Source organism: Falco punctatus (genome assembly GCF_963210335.1).
Source record: "Falco punctatus genome assembly, chromosome: 3".
Classification (NCBI taxonomy): domain Eukaryota; kingdom Metazoa; phylum Chordata; class Aves; order Falconiformes; family Falconidae; genus Falco; species Falco punctatus.
The window spans coordinates 55,331,680-55,346,340 of NC_137582.1; the positions used below are offsets into that span (position 1 = coordinate 55,331,680).

The 14,661-nt window shown below is 42.0% G+C and overlaps 1 long non-coding RNA gene across 4 annotated transcripts in view; it reads right to left on the reverse strand.

The window, feature by feature from the left end:
- Nucleotides 1–14,661, reverse strand: part of LOC308061061 — an 88,557-nt gene that overhangs the window by 9,966 nt on the left and 63,930 nt on the right. For 2 of the 4 annotated variants that reach the window (XR_013927078.1, XR_013927079.1), the window contains exon 2: nucleotides 995–1,065. The exons of the other annotated variants lie outside the window; for them this stretch is intronic. This is a non-coding gene — a long non-coding RNA (uncharacterized lncRNA). The remainder of the gene's footprint in view (nucleotides 1–994; nucleotides 1,066–14,661) is intronic. 4 annotated transcript variants of the gene reach the window in all.

Genomic DNA, 14,661 nt, shown 5'->3' on the forward strand with positions numbered 1-14,661 from the left:
AGCATTTTGTTTCTCAGGAATACGTGCAAGGAGCTTTGTAATAGTCCCAGTTATATATACTGAATATTCCCTTTTCCCACCTATTTCCCCAACTTGTTCTTGCTTAACTTTTGTAAAAGCAAAGTGGAGATTTGTCTCAAGGAGCGGCTTGAAGGAAAGGGTAGAAGCTTTATCAATCTATCAGAGAGGAGTCCCAAGTTTAAGGCATGGTATGAAAGAGAAGTTAATAAATGTTAGTGCCGTGCAGCACTGCAGATTCAACATGAAACTCAACAGTTTCTCTTTGTGAAAATTCTTGAAGTGTACTTGTTCAGACCTGGAGCTGATTTGAATCAAAACTTAAAGGTGCAATTCCAAACTTTCAAACATCAGCCCTGATGTCTGATTCAGATAGGATTCTGATCAAAACTGCTTTTAAAGAGAAAGTGCCATGGCAGCCCAGCTCCAAACACCTCTTCAAATTCTTTGAACAGTTTCCCATTACCTTATCTCAGGCTCATCCCTTTGTCAAACCAAGCCTTGCTATGCATCTGCTAGCAGTAAGATAGAAATGTCAAGGATTGGGTCCCAGTGTCTTGATTTCCAAGTAGTTTCAGAAAGGACCCTTCATGTTCCATGATTCTTTCTGAAGTTTTGGCTGCTCTGCTTACCTCTTTCCCAAGAAACAGCCTCACATAAGAACAGCAAAATCTTTTTCTTTAGAGATCTATCCACTTTCCTAGATACACTCACTTCCTCTGCAGATACCACATGAGAGCTTCTGTGGAGTTGGCCAGAACAATAAGCAGATGCCACTCAGCCCTGGTGTCTGGGTCTGTGCTGCTCTTGCGGGGGTGGGGAGGAAGGATTCCTTCCTTATCTGATGGGCCCTGCCTTGTTCCAAGGGCCTGAGTACAAAGCAGTGGCATCATTCTTTTCCTGTGGGGAAGTGCTCCCATCCTCCAAAGACAGAAGGTAGCTTTCCATCCCTTGGTCGACAGTGTTTTGCACTAACCTGAGAGTCGAAGGACCAGGTCTGTAAGTCTTTCCCTCTTGCATAATTTCTGAGGAAGGGGTAAAAAGAGCCTGTAATAGAAAGAACGCTAGATATAGATCAGAAACCTTGTTTCTCCCTACATAAACGCTGCTCTGATTGTCTGTGGTAAAGCTTGTGTCTACCGTTTCTCAGTTCTGATGGGCAACTTTCTTCTCCTCCATAGCACTTCAGTGTGAGAGCCCTGGTTCCTCTGTGTGTAATACAGAAACCAGAGAAGGTATTAGGACTTTTCTGGGTAATACAGAAGTGTACTTACTACTGCCATTCAGGGCTAGACTGCAATCTGCTGGTTGTAGCATACACTTGCCTGAGGGGCAGCTTTCAGGAGCGTGTGTTTATCGCTGAAATGTGGCACAGTCTGTCTGTGCTAGCCTGGGCATCCCTCTTTTTGGGCACACTCTATGCTTTCCCATAAAAGGTTTGTCCCTGAGATTTTTTCATCACTGGTATTTAACCTTCCAGCTTCCTTTGCCGAAAGGTCAGCCTCACCAGTGTGAGTCCCCGCAATGCAGCGTGCCGCTCGGGGAGGAGATGGGCCCCTCTCAGGCACTCGTCCCTCCTGCTATTCTCCTGAAGTGACACCACTTCAGAGTCTGAGGGAAAAAAAAAAGACAGCACAGCACTTTTAAGCTGTCATGAGGGAAGAAAGGCTCCTTTCATTTTTTGTTCTGTTATAGAGCAGAAAAAAATCTGTCACTTTGCAGGATGCTTGCAACAAACAGCTTTAAAAACTGATTAACTGGTTCAGCTTTACTTAGCTTTTAATCACTCAGCAGCTGTTTACTTCACAATTCACAGGTATATTTATGTTCCCTTTTAGTGGAGGTTGTCAGTTATCTTCCTTTCTGGGCTCTAATCCCGCTGACTGGAAGCGTTATCTCCCTTTGCGGATCGGACCCAGGCATGGAGATGGGGTCGGTTACATGTGCAGCACACCTATTCCCAGTCCAGCAACCAGGGCGAGTGCCCCAGCACTAGCAGCAGATTACTGGGTCTTTGGTTCAATGGCTAACCCCTTCCCATGTGGAAAGTGAGTATGGTCAGACAGGAATGTGGAGATACCTTTTTTAATCCAGCAGCAATAGTCGTCCTGTAATGACTCGGTTTAGCTCAAGTTTAAGTTTCTGTTTCACTATTGGGTGAAAATATGGGACTTGTAAGGATTTAGGGTTTGCAGGAACTGCAAGGTGCAGCGAATCTCTGCGGAGCCAGAAGGAGGTCTCTTCTCACACAAAGGCGGGCTTTCCTGCAGAAGCCTGAAGCTCCTGGGGTCCACACTTTCGTCTGTAAAGGGGTCTCTTAAAACAGGATTCACAAATGTGTTCCAGTAATAAATAATGTGACTTTCTCGGTGGACTGTGCCCTGTTTTGTCGTGTGGGAGAACATCCCAATGAACTGCCATACTTAATGGTGTTTCTACCTCTCTATGATATTCTGAGAAATGACCTCGCCTTAAGAATACACCAGTACCCCCAAAACTGAAAGAAATCCCAAGAGCTGATCATTTTGGAGAATGAGAATAGTCTAAATGGGTACTAATATTTTGCAAGGGAAGCTTTCAAATGAATGAAATACATCTTGGATATTAATAGTGAAGCCTATGATTATTACTGTGAAGATCTGCTTTGTCAAAATTTTAAATGGAGAATGAAAGCATGTACAGATTTTAGGGATTTTTTTTCCTTTTTATTGAAAAAACACACTGCACATGCAAATTAAAATTGCATTTACCATACAACACTATAACATTTTTGGCACACGTACTCAGCATGCATAAATGTTGGCTGTATTTAAGTTCTCCTAGACATATATAATTAATGAAATACATTTGTGTATAGCCTCATTTTGTGAGCAGCCTAAATTTAGACTGCCTATCCGTTTGCAATGTAAATCTTCTTTTTGGTTGGTATATTAAATGTTAATGCTTGTGCTAATTTTTAGTCTCTAACCTTAAGGCAGGTCACACATTGCTTTATTAAAATGAAAGAAAGAAGATTAATTTAGTCACTGGAGTCAACAATTAAAAGTACATGTGCGTTTGGACAGAAAAATAAGGAAATGATAACTTAATGGCAAAAGGCATGTCCTCCAACAGCTAGGCACCATGGTGTGATCCTTATTTACTTTTATAGTGCACCCCATTGTGCCTATGTGTTGGAAGACATATGTCATGTTTCATCCTCAAGGGCCTAAGTGTGAATTTCCTGTTATTTTTTTCACAACTTTAAAAGTTGTTTCAATGAAGTTTTTGTTGGAAGAACTTTAGTAAAATGTGTTTTATATACTGTCTGTGGCTAACCGGGAAAAATTGCAGCCCCGGAGGAAAATAACGAAGAAAGGCTGAAGCCTGAAGGAAAGGAAGGAGAGGGCTGGGAGTGGAATGGAGCTGTTAGCTGGGCTGGGAGCGGGGGCAGCGGTGCTCACCCCCCGACAGCTCCATGCGTGGGCTCGGCAGCTGGCAGGGACCTGTGGCCCCCACCAGTCCCGTGGAGCGGTGCATACTTCCCTACCATCCCAAATGGAGGGATGCTTTGAATGGCCATGGCCACGCTCACACACTGCTGGTTTTGTTGTCCTTTTTGTTTGCAAGCTCTCTGGAGCAGATATGCACACGGTGGCTCTGGGCACATGGGCTTCCCTGGGAAGCCCCTCATGGACGGACTCCTCTGATCCCTGCGGAGCAGCAGCCCACCTGGAAATGTCTAGGTCTATTTCAAGTAGGAAACAGGGAAATTCTGTAAAATGTCATGCTTTTTTTCTGCACTGGGAGCTAATTAATGCCCTGATTTAGTGTAAAAGCAAATGTGAAAAACTGTTTTAAGCTACCAGATACTTCTTTTTTTATAGGGTTTTCACTGCAAATTTCTTAATATCCAGCAAATACTTTCCACACTGTTACTAAGGTCTTTGAAATCCCTGTCTAGTGCCTTAAAACAGAATCTCTGATACACAATTTTTCCTCCAGTTATGCCAAATATAGCAAGGAAATGCATGGAAGCAGAGCGTACTCAAATCTAAGGCCTCTGCTTTGCAGAAATTACCTAGCTAACTTCAGTGAACAAAACGTCACCAACAAAGCTTTTCAGCACCAAAATTCTATACAAATGCTTTTAAATGTTTCACATTTTCTAGAATTAGGCTGTCACTTTTGCAAATGTTCTGTGAAATTTTAGCAGCAATTACTACTAAGCAAAATGTTTCAAAGAAAGGAATTCTAAAAAAGGAACAAAGATAAAAAGAAATAATCTTGCAACACTAGCTTGGGAGTCAAAACTCTCTTGCAGTGGAAGTTAAGCCCGATCCCGAGTACGAGAAGCTGCGTGGTATAGCGGAGCGGACGCAGGAGCAGTGGGTCTCCCTGTGGGGTCTGACCTGTGCGACCCTGCAAAGCCCATTGGCTTCACTGCTTCCTGAGCCCCTTCCCATCCATTATGTGGGGGACCATGCATGTCTGGATGGGCTGCTTGCTGGATCAAAACTCTCTCTGTCCACATTTTATTTTATTTTTTTTCATGGTGTCATATCACTCATCTGGGTTTCTGGGCATTACTGTACTTACAGGAATGAATGCAAATGTACTTTATGGTGAAAGTAAAAATGGGATATCCAGTAAATTTGATGTGAAACCTGCATGTTCCCTGTCTTACAACACAGAAAACTCTGGTCAGCACTGAGCTTGTCTCCACCGTTTTAGGGTTTGTTCTTCAAAGAGAGATCATGCCCCAGGAGCATGCTCTAGTTCCGAAGTAACTTACACAAGAAAAATATTTACTGTTAACATAAATACAAGTAAAGAATACCTGCCTCCGCATCAAACTTACTCATCCAGTGGCTTACTGCAAGCTTTCTAGACAAATTTTTATTCTGCTTGCTCCAAAATAATGGTAGCACTTGTGGCTTGGACCTGGTGGCATAAATTGTAAACAGTAGCAGTAGACACTGGGAAAATAAAAATAATTATATACAAAAAACAGAGAAAAAAAGAGGACAGCGTCTTCCTTGTGAAATGCCAGCTCCAATCTATACAGAGCCAGTGGTAAATTACCCACCTGTTTTCACTTACTTAACATTAAAAAACACTTACACATCATTACACTTTTGTATCATATTAGTGAAAATGAATGCTAGAGCAATATGAGGTAAACATTGCTAATGCGGGAGAAGGTTGTTTATATGTTCTAATGACAGGATTAACTATGGCAGTGAAAGGTACACCATGCTCCTTTGAACCCTAGCTCACCACCAAGCAAGCTGCCTAGCAGTACAAGGAGACCTGCTAGTCCAAAATGGGCATTTCTCCTGCTTTTTGAGACCATTGCAACAAAGTAGGCTCACTTACGGAAAATGGCCTGCCGCTACCCTGAGCAGCATCCTGGGGATCTGGAGGGCTGTGTACGTTTGATCAACTTTAATACTGTTTTCTGCCACCTATAAATCTTTTGAACGCAATTTGAAAGTAAGATAAGGAAGTGGCTCATTTAATATTTTGTCAGTGCAGTTCATAGGCACTGGGTTAAACTTGCCGGCACTTCCACCTCTGAAGTTTGAAAATCTTAGTTCCTGACTTAGACTTAGAAAGCAGGATTGCTTTCAATTCATTCCTGCCCAAGGTAGGTAAATATAGACAGCACTAGGACTGTGCATTTACTATTCCACTAAACCATGTGTGCTCAGTGCTGGCTTTCCATGGGTGAGTGCTGCAGAGCAGCTCTTCTTAGGTGCCTGCCCCTTCGCGTCCTCTGAAAAAGGGCAGGATGGTGGCAGGCTGACCAGAATTAGATCAAGTCACACCACCCATTTCTTCTAATTTAAACCTCAGCAAATTTCTCGTCTGCATATCATTCACGCAGCTCCTCCACCTCCGCCTCCTTGTAGGGATCCCCACCCCTGCCCGACAGGCGTCTGGAGATGTCCAAGGGCCGCGGCGTGATGTGAAAACCGAGCACAGGCTGCTGCTGCTCCCCCCTACAAGCAGCAGCACACCCCTGCGGGGCACTGCGGGGCACCTCACTACAAGGACTCTGGAAGGTTCAGGCCTCATCTTCCAGGGGGAAAAAAAAAACCCTATCTGAAAAATGGAGAAGAGATAATAACACTTGTAGCTGTACAAGTGAAGATAACGGCAAAAATAATCAAATCTCATGCTCCTGGGAGGAAACTAATTGCACACAGGGGTCAGGAAGACATTTTCATCCACTGTAGAGCATCGCACAGTTGGCTGCTGTGTTGTTATTATGAAAGAGGGAAGTGGAAGGAGGAAGGGGGACTGTGCTTGAGTTGTTCTTTTTTTCCTGAGGAGATGGAGGGAAAGGCGAGAGTGGCTCTTGTTTGCCCTTAAGCATCAAGAGCTGGCTGGCATCAGAGGCATAATACCAGGCTGGATGGATACAGTATGGCAACGCTGATGTGTCCAATGGATTGGGAAAGTGGGATGTATCTCTCCATGCGCACACATCTGCTATCCCTCACTTGTGAATGTTACTCCAGATGGTAATCAAGAAGGTGGTTTTATAACCCACATTAAGAGGACTGTCTGCTGACAAGTTATGTGTTTTCTTCCCTTGAGTACATGCTGTTAAGATGGATAAGTGCAAATGGTTGAAATTTGGTTGTTAACTCTGAATAATAATAATACTTTGCATTTCTATTGCATCTTCCATCCTAGGATCTCAAAGCACTTTGAAAACAGTAATTAACTGAATCTTGCCACACTGCTGTGAAGCAGGTAATTATTACTACCATTTTTTTGTGGAAAAAGAAGCTTTGTCATAGTGAAAGAGAGTTTCCCTGGCACACCAAAGAACCAAAAATAGCCAAGAAATTATGATGACTTCTCAAAGTAAATTAAAACCATTGCATTAATTTCCTGGAAGTTAATTTGGTTTTGGTTTTTTCCCAGTGAATAAATTAAGACAAGCTTCACACATTTTCAACTTTTGAAAACGTCTTTTTGGGACTAAAACACTAAAAAGAAACTACAGACCTTGCACTTTTCACTTTCTTGCTGAACAACGAGAAAAATATCAGTCAAGAGTGAAAATGGGCTATGGAAAGCAAATTAGTCAAAGAAATAGTTTGATGACTGCAATTAATTAATAGTAAGAATATGGTGTAAACTCATGTCAGCCTCAGCGCCAATTTCCATTCCTTTTGGCCTCATCAGACAGTTCATTACTCTCTTTCCTCCTCCCTGAAAAAAAATGCAAACTCTTTGTGAGGACTACAAGGCTTGTTTTTATCCTGTTTTTCTGGTTTTTTTCTCTTCTTGTCATCTGTTTAAAAACACTTTCTAAATGTGCTGTGTAAGGCTGAGACTTTGTAGACAATAGGCTCATAAGCTTGCATAAATGAGAAAAAGAGAGGAAGACCAAGTTTCAGTGTTGATTTTTGCTCGTTGAATAATATTAGTTATTTGATTTTCAGACCCACAATCCATTCTTAAATTAGAAGAAGATGTTGTGGTCCCGTCAAAGAATCGAAGACAAATTCTGCTAATCCTTCTGAGAGGTGAGACAACGGTAATGGGGGGTAAGGAATGACGTCTGGGTGGGCAATATTGCCTGTTCATTTCCTCGGCTTAGCTGCTGATTGTCACTCTTGTGCCTTTGAGATGCCCATAAGCTTCCAGGGAGACTACACGAAGGTAGAGCAGCTTAATTATGTAGGCTGCTATTTACTAGGTTTCAGCTGAATCCATCAAACTAACTTTGCTTTAACCTGAGCCAGATTTGATTATGAAGCCAATTTATTGACTGGTTTCTCCTTTGGCAGTGCATCCTTTGATTTAGATACAGATACTTACCTACTTGAAAAGTAGCAGTGTTATGACACAATTTATATTTTAAAAAGCAATATTACATGGAACATAATTTTAAAAAACAAACAAACAAACAACAACAACAAAAAGCCCTTTGAATCTAGAATAATGGCTACCTGTAAGGCAGTAGCTCACTTGAGAGATTTTGCTCAAGTAACTTATAACTATCAGCAGAACCCCCTAGGGAATTACCGCTGTTTTTGCAGAAGCTGTTTGCAGTGGAATAAACAGACAAGTGCTCTATATATCATTTTAAGTAAGACAAATAAAGTTCTGCTTCCTCCTTACAACGATGTCATTGTCACTTATATAAGAATAATTCTGTGTGACTTTTTATGAATCTTTCCCCTGTGCAGAAGTACAATGGCCTAATTTCCTACACTGCGTATTGTAAATAAATGTCCTTCTTCAGCAATCTATAGCCAAGCTGAAATGATCTCACCACGAATGGAGCGGTCTAGAAATGCTAAGGTGTGTTTGAGCACCAGTGGTGGGTGGAGGGAGACCCCACCGCCCCAGAAGAGGGTATGTCCATACCTGCTCCTTCCCTGGGAGGGTTTCTTATGGCCCAGGAATAGCCGATGGGAAGGCCTGTTGAAGCCATTCCTTTTGTCCTAGGTTCCCCTTTCAACTCATGGCATGTCTGAGAGATAGCTTAATCTCTTGGATTCTCAAAGAGGCAACATCAAATGCACAGTACTTGTGAGCACGAAGGAGGAAAAAGGACAACCCCCTGTCTCCCATACGACCGCCCACTACTATTGCCAGAAAGAAACTCTGAGATGGTAAAACCACGTTAAAAAATTAATAAAAAAAGCTAGAAAGTGTTATTCAAAATGTAATTTTAACACATTGTGAAGGGCTTTTAAGGGGAAATCTGTGTGGGGAGGGCTGTCATCTCTCAAAGGCCCCAGCTAATGTAGCTGGCTGCCCAGGGGAATGCCGGGGGGGAGGGAGGGAAAATGGGAGAAATTATATTAAAAGGGTGGGAACGTTTTTTTATAACTTACAAAAAAAAAAATATTTGTTTTCCCCAGAGTCTTTCAGGTTGGTTTGCTCTTCTGGCTGCATTTGATCTGCCAATAGCAAAGCCCATCTCTGCACTGATTGTGGAGTTCTGTCTGATATTCCCTGTGTGCCGTGAGCATGGGGATTTCATTTCATACATCATTTCCAGCGAATACCCTCAGTACAAAGCACAGAAGAAATTTCTCTCATACACACATGCATAAGCTTACGTCTGTGTGTGCACACATACATGTGTATGTATCCACATGAATCAAATCACACTTGTCAGAGAGATACCCTCTAGCCCTGGTTAAATTCATATGATAAATTGTATTATCATGTGTCTTTCAGTGCTCCACCTGCACAATCCTGCCTGTTAATGTCTCTGCCTGGATTTTTTCTAATGTTCTGAACCTTTGAGACTAGCTTCAAAAAGGTTGCCATTAAAACAACCAGGGGTAAAAAAAAAAAAGCAACCAGCAGAGTAACATTTCTTTTCGCCCTTCTTAACTGGAGGCTTCTTTGTTCCTTCTCACCTTCTCAAAAAAAATACAGCCAACTGAAGTTCTGGGATAAACAGCGTACACAGAATGACCCGTTCGTGGTCCAGTATTTTACAGCCTAGCAGGGTCAGAAAGCCAGACTGGAAATGGAGTATTTCTAATGGGGCACAGTTGAGCTTTTACGCCTGAGGTATCAGCGCTTAATATAATACTGTTTTGTACTTTCTAGAGGTTTCTACAACAGCAAAAGTTTTGTTTCTTCAGCCTTTCAAGTTCTGTTTAACTAGACTTGTAAAAACTAAAGGGAAACTCTGTAAGTGAAAACATTAATATAAGGACACAAATAATCTACAAAAGCCCTTCAGAACTTGTGCATAGGGAACAAAAAACAGTGTACCTCCTCTTGTGATTATTTATGTGTTCTTTCACTACTTGGAACTAATCTGGCCATTCTCAACTCACAGTGATTACACCCTCAAACCTAGTCTGTCCCGACTTTCCTATGCTATTTTAAGGTACTTTAAAATCCCCACATGATTAGAATTTTCAATATAGGTGTCACATGCAAGTCGCATTGCTTTGTTGTATCACAGAGTGAATTATTAGTGATATAACCCTCCTCGTCTTTATATACTAAGTAAGACACATAATTTATAGACTGTTCGAAACCAGGGACAAAGGCCTGGAAGAAAACTCCAGAGCCATCAAAATCCTCAGAAACATGTGGCCCTGCCTCGCTTGACCATTCTGGAGGCTGTAGGAGCTGCTGGTGAGCCAGTGTTGCCCCTCTCCTGCCAGCAGCTGCCAGAGTTTCCTCATGCTACGGGTGGCAGGGGGGCACGGCCACGTGTACCACCACTCTCCACTACTTTCAGAGGCGGCTTATTTGTTTAGGAGAGTCGTCAGGGCTCAGACTGATGCCTCCACCTATTGCGGCTGTGCTACCCTCTCCCATGTGAAGTTTTATCTACTCTCACTCATATCTTAAGGAGATAGCCTCCCTATGGGCAGCCTATTTTAATACCCAGCTTGTCTGTTTTAAGGGAAAAAATCATGGTATCTAACCTAAACTTTTTCTTCCTTTGTTTGAGGCTGCTGCTTCTTGTTCTACCTTCTTGTACTAATGTGAAGAATTCCCTTACTTCATTAAACGCACTTCTACATAATGGTAATGTCCCCAGTGAGTGATCTCTGTATAAATTCAGTTCCTCTGATATTTTCCCATATGTTTTATACTCTGATCTCTGCATCACTTTGGTGGTTAATCTCTGTGTGTTCTCCAGCGCAGTATCTACATGCTAGGAGGACCATAAAGTGTTTTGGGTGGCATCGTCCTAGATTTACATAGTTGCCATATCACTCTTCTACCTTTATGTGAGGCTTCTTTTTAATTGCATACAAGAATAGCGCTGCTGCAATTTGCTTGGGTTACAGCACAAGTATAAGCTTTATAGGGTAGCTAGAATAGTCTCAAGCTCTGTTACTTACTGGTTTCTAGATAGCTCCTCTTCAGCTGTATCTCTATCTTTTATTAACACCTACAGACTATTATATTTGTTGAAATTCCCTTTCAATGTGCTTATGGACATAATCTTGCTGTATTTTCTGAGTTATCTCTTTTCTGGTCACTGGACTTGTACATGCAGCATTTCTGAGATGTTGTGAAATATAAACCTGCAGAACAAGAGTACGGTTATAATACAAGTGACCCTGATTGAAAGGGTGGCTGTGAAAACTGATTACACAGCAAATTGCCCATCTGCACAGACTCAGAAAAAGAACATTTCAAAGCTCATTTGTGGGCTGATGTTGCCATTTAATGCAGTTTCCAACAAATCATTCATAAAATTAATGGCCACAACTGATGCTTGTTGCTCTCAAGCTCTACTGTGAAAAATAGTTCTGACACTGATTCAGGAAGATATGTAAAGGAATGGGTGTTATCTGAAGAAAACTGAATGAAGCAATCTTCACACAACCACAGTCACTTGGGCTACTGGCAACATTCTGGGTTACTGTACGATTCTGCTCTTCACAGTCCACCAGTCAGTTTTCCTGTTATTAATGTAGCTTTGTTCTGTAGCTTTCAAAAATGTTTGTAGAAGAACCTGTCACTTGTGTCCTTGCTAGATGTCCCTGACACTGACTCGTTGACTCTGTGGGTGGTGGTTTCAGGAGGAATAGCCTTGGTTCCTTCCTCAACTTCTTTGCTGCACATCATGGACCCAGAATAACTTTGTATATCCTCTCAAAAAATAGGACTTCACAGTTCATGCAGCCTATGTTCCAGAAGTAGAAGTGCCACTTCTAATCTCCCATACCTCAAATGCCTTCTTTTCCAGAACTCCAGCTTTGGGGGGAATCTGGATTTGAAATTAACCTCTTCAGTAGATAGTGGAATCGCACAGAGACTTTGCAAAAGGTTTGACAAGCCAGTTACTATTTACTCTGACTAATATGAGAAATGTTCAGTTTTAATGAAATAAATAACATCTACTGTTTGTTTCCTGATCCCTCCAGATATCTATCCAGCTTAGGCTAGATGTCATTTCAGACCAATTTCTTCTCTTTCTTTCTTTTTTTTACTTTCTTTTTTTTTTTTTTTTTTTTTTTTTGACGAGTACCCTTCTAAGTGATAGAAATTTATCTCCCTCCTTAGCAGATATTTCACTTCTCCCTGAGAATTTTGGAGTTTAAAACTTCCCTCCTCTTAAAGCACATTCCTCTGGAGCTGCTTCTTCCCAAGAGTCCTGTGTCTTTGCAACCTCTCCCTAAGACTCTCAGGCTGTGGTTTCACCCTGTAGTATGTTGGTCACCAGTATTAGCTTAATCCACACTCTTTGCCTCCAACCACCATTTCTTACTCTCCCTGCAAATGATGACATTTTTCAGATGTCCTGGCACAATTGCTTGTGCGACAAAGCTGTGAACTGTATCAGAAAAATCGCCCACCTTTTTAAAAATGCACGTGTATCCCCCTACCCCTCATAAATAATAGTACTAAAACATACCTAGAGGTTCTATGCCTTTTAAAACCAAATATTAACAATTAATCAATCTTTGTGGCATGAAGATTTTCCAGCCAAATCACAAATCTTCACCAGGAAGGTTCAAGAAAATTCAAGAAATATTTGTCAAGGATTGAGAGAAACATCCTTTGTGTGCCAATAGCTTGTAAGTCACAACCTGCTCCAGGATGGACAAGCAGGCCCAGCTAACCCTTGTCTCCTTAACACAAGAAGCTGAGACTGCGTAGGATAGTTGCAGTACAAAAGGATTTACACAGTGTGTAAACCAACTGAATTGCAGAGAAATGTATAGAAAGGGAGATATGTGCTAACGTGGAGATACGTTAGGTATTGCAGAAAACTGCTTTCTTGTTACAGAGATTTCAGTATGGATTTGGAATGTAACTTAATTAAAATCTCCCTGCCTGATTATCATCCCAGACTATTTTTATGCCACCATAATTCCATGAACTTCCATGTAATCGATATCAGTGTAACTCACAGAAGACTCAGACCCTGAGTACTCTGGATCTCTAGATCATTGCACAGCTACTTATATGTACTGTGCTGTGTACTATCCCGGTATTAAACCATCAGCAACTTCCTGTAGAGAGTTAGACAGGGATCCTACTTCTAGACTAAGCTTTTCAGCTGTGTAATAAACTCCTAAGAATCATGTACAATGAGTCTATCTCTTTATTTTTTCTTACTTTTTTCCTGATGTAGTTCTTCACTCCAAAGTCTCTTCCCTAGGTGAAAGCGAAGTGTCTTTGGGGACTCCAGATAACCCTGAAACATGAACTGTCTTTCTGAGTCAGCAAAGAGCCTGAGACAGTGATCCTGAGGACATGGACTCCCTCAGACTGTCTCAAGTCTGTCACGGAACGCCCATCACTTTCCTGCCAGCATTGTGATCAATTTATTGTACTAGTGTCCACATGAAAAGGAAGAGCTTGGGCACAGTCAGGGGAACACGCACATGCAGTCACAGCTGGGACCCCCTTTGTTTCGTGAGTGGATGCACTCAGCATACCAGCAGATCCAACGGGAATATCTTGATTTGCTTTCACTGTGGTTTTCACCTATGACATGAGTAAGCAAAGGGAAGGCACAGAGTCCAGTTCAGCACACAACAAAAGGAGCCAAAATCTCAGTAATACCTGCCAAGGTAACCCCAAAAAATCAAGTCCAGTTGGCATACATATTTTGGCAAAGCCCTGTGTTGTTCAGTTAGCACAGCAAAACACTGAGATTATTCCATGTACTCTCAGGGGAAATCCCAGGCAAGGAGGTCAGCAGCTCTGCTGGGTAGCAGCTCTGAGCAGCTTGGGTGGGTTTCCAATGGAACCCCCCCAGAGGAGGTTTTCCATACTCAAGCAGAGAAGAAAACAAAATTGTGTTGTTTTCAGGAGACTGTATATGCAAAAGAGGCATGTATGCTTCAAGGAGATTGTTGCCATGACATTATGTCCTTCTGTCTGAGAGTGACTTGAAGACACCTTGGTTTTCCTCGGTTGTCCCCTTACTACTTCAGTTTCTCACCAGCCAAGGCTGAGTTCAAAGATCACCCAATTAGTAAAAGGAAAGAGAAGAAAACTATTTCCACCCTACTCCTCTACCTGGTCAAGCCAGTTTAATACAAGACAAACTTCCAAAAGGCTTTACTGCACGAGGAAAGCCTTCAGGCTCACTACCAGGAAAGAACCATTCAAGTTGCATAAGCAGATAGTTCAAACGCAACCATATGGACAATTTAAAACTGGGCCAAGCTGTCTGTGAAAAGACAAGACACCCCCAAAACCAATACATTTGTCTTTTTCCAGCATACTGCCCCAGTGGCTGCAAAAAGTATGATTTTGGCTTTCTTTAAGGTGAATATTGTAGTAAGACACTTCTCCCTTCTCACTGTCTCCCTCAGTGCTTTCCTGCCATCTCTGATAAATTGACCTGCAGCTGGTCACATTGCCACTTTTGGGGTGGGAAGGCCAATATTACCATGCCAGTGCTACTCCCTAAGTGTCAGCAAATCCTTGGTTTATCACACCACCATTCAAACACTGAGACTCTATAACAACGCACAGCACATATTTTGCAATTTACTTCCCCACTAGTTCAATTCATTCCCTTTTCTTTTTGTTTGGAAAAGGCTCTCCTCACATTATCTCCACCCTGACCTGACAGAAAGCTGTAACTGCCTTCTCTGAAATTCTCTGCAGTTCTCTTTCAATGAAGTGAACTGGAGGTCACAAGAATTATCATTGCACATCATCAGTATGTTTTATACTTAC